A 2,717-nucleotide genomic window follows, 5' to 3' on the forward strand; every position below is an offset into this window, starting at 1 on the left:
ACAGAAGAAGATGGCCGTAGTGATCGATGTAGCGGTTCCGAATGACAGCAATATCAGGAAGAAGGAACACGAGAAGCTGGAGAAATACCAAGGGCTCAGAGAAGAGCTCGAGAGGATGTGGAGGGTGAAGGTAACGGTGGTCCCCGTGGTAATCGGAGCACTAGGTGCGGTGACTCCCAAGCTAGGCGAGTGGCTCCAGCAGATCCCAGGAACAACATCGGAGATCTCTGTCCAGAAGAGCGCAGTCCTGGGAACAGCTAAGATACTGCGCAGGACCCTCAAGCTCCCAGGCCTCTGGTAGAGGACCCGAGCTTGAAGGATAAACCGCCCGCAGGGGCGTGCTGGGTGTTTTTTTTTTTTTATATATATATGAGAATATAAAAGGGTTGCTGCCTTCTTATATATGTTCTCTGCTTGCAATGAAACGTGCTGGTCGGTATCCTCTTCGTCCGCATGGTTACTTGTTGCTTTCTGTTCCATTTGCCCGAACTGAATTTGGTAAAAGACCTTTTGTCCATTTAGCACCCTCGGCTTGGAACAAACTGCAGAACGACAGGAAAATGACTGAATTCATTTCATTAAGTGCTTTTAAATCTAAACTAAGAATCCTTGAGGGCAAGTCCATAACATGCAACTGTTTCAATTAGAGTAATTTTCATTTAAACAGAATTTTAAATTTTTATTAGAATTTTATTGAATTTTATTTTATTTATTTATTTTTTCATTAATTTTTGCAGGTGTGTTTTTGCTGCCTGTCTTTAATTGAGTAATTTCTGTAACTGTGAGACACTTGCTGCTGCCTATCTTGGCCAGGTCTTCCTCGAAAAAGAGGTTTTTAATCTCAATGGGATCTTCCTGGTTAAATTGACTATGTGCACGTTAGCATATGTTACTTCCGGTGCGGAAACTCCTGTGGGGAGCTTTGTTTCCGGTGTCCTATTTGCGCCTGGTTTACGGTCCAAAACAAGTTAAGCAAATGAATGAATCAAGCGGCGATTTACATTTCTATAGATGTCTCGGGCATTTACCCAATATATCTGTAAATGATGTTCATCGACTTGTCGATATCTTTCCCCCGCGCCTCAGAGCAAAAGAGAAAATGGATTCAGATGTTATATTTCTCAGCTGTCCCTCGTTTATCGCAGGTGTTATGTTCTAAAAATAACCAGCGAGAGGTGAAATCAAGCAGCCAATTTTATTTTTTGACGGTGCAAAACGTTTGGTGGACATCGTGGACATACAGCACTGCACTTCAGAGTCACACTGCTAGCATCGATGCAGCGATTCTGTACTGTACAGGAGAGACGTCACGGAGGAGATCGTCTGCAGCGATCAGGACGCAGGACACAATGTGACGTAAAAAAATAAAAAGCGTAAACTTGCGCTAAAAAAATCTGCGAAACAGCGAGGTGAAAGGTGAACCGCGTTATAGCGAGGGACCGCTGTAATTTTGAAGGTAAGTCACAACATACCCTTCGTACATACTAATGTATAGAAACCGTTACCAGTAATCATTCATTTTTGTGTGGCTTTTTCTCACGGTTTGTTAACATGCTGTGTAGGTGTGTACTTGACGAGCTGATCTCGACATAACGGGAAACATCTGGTTTGACTGTTCTTCACCTGTAGTTTGAATGCTGAACATTTGCCTGTTTAAATCATCAGACCAGTCACTATACAGAGATGTGCTTCTGAATGTGGACGATGTGTCTTCTGCTGCAGTGATGCAGTTCAGCTTGTGTTGAGTGATGTAAACAACTGATCGATCTAAACGCTTTAAACGTCAAAATTGATCATTGGATTTTTTATGACACAGCAGCGGTGAGTGTTCCCACCTTCTGCTCTTTGTAACTTAACGCCATCTTTCTGTTTTCGAGTTTTGGACATGGTTTTGGAGGATATCTTCACAGTAGCGATTGACCGCAAAGTAAAGCTACCGGAAATGTACAACCCCACATCCAGTCTCAAACCAGGAAGTTAGCATTTTCTCGTGCACAGGGTCAATAAAGGTTAATAAATAAATAAATAAATACCCTTTCTACCTCCTCTTCATCAATGTAGAGGGCGGACATCGCTTTCAGCTATTTATTAATAAGTGACTTTTATGTATATGTATATATTGTGCTATTCTTAGTTAGTGTATTGTCTGTCTTGTTAATGTTTGTTTATAATGGAGCACTGTAATAAAAAATTATTTCCCCCAGGGATCAATAAAGTATTCTGATTCTGAAGCAGGAAAATGGCTTCAGTTTACTGAGGACAGAGAAGGGTTCTTCATTCCCACTGTCACCAGGCTCTGCTGACGCTGCAGGGTCTGTCGTCATCACCAACCTGATTGGTTCTTTGGTTAATGATGTTGTCGCCACAATCTCTATCCGCCCACACCTCGTGCTGCCATGGTGACCGCCGTTGACATCACGTTACCGTGGAGACGGTGATAAGCGATCACGCTTTTTTTTTCTTTCTTTTTTTTTGCAGCTGATCGAAGTGATCAATGTTTCTGACGCGGTGACGTCATTCTGTTTCCTTCCTCGTGCGGGAAGTCAAAAACCTGCTGATCAGCCAATCTGCGGTTCGTCTGTGCTGCATCCTCCGCTTCCTCCTCTCCGTTTCTCCTCCTCCTCGGCCCCGATGCTCCCGCCGGCCCTGCCCGGCCTCGATGCTCGGTCCGCGGGCTGGCTGTAGCTCGGTGAATCGGTGCACATCGTCGGTCCGTC

This window comes from Diplotaxodon limnothrissa, linkage group LG5 (assembly GCF_057381915.1).
Source record: "Diplotaxodon limnothrissa isolate DT_005_m linkage group LG5, D_limnothrissa_male_GT1.1, whole genome shotgun sequence".
Classification (NCBI taxonomy): Eukaryota; Metazoa; Chordata; class Actinopteri; order Cichliformes; family Cichlidae; genus Diplotaxodon; species Diplotaxodon limnothrissa.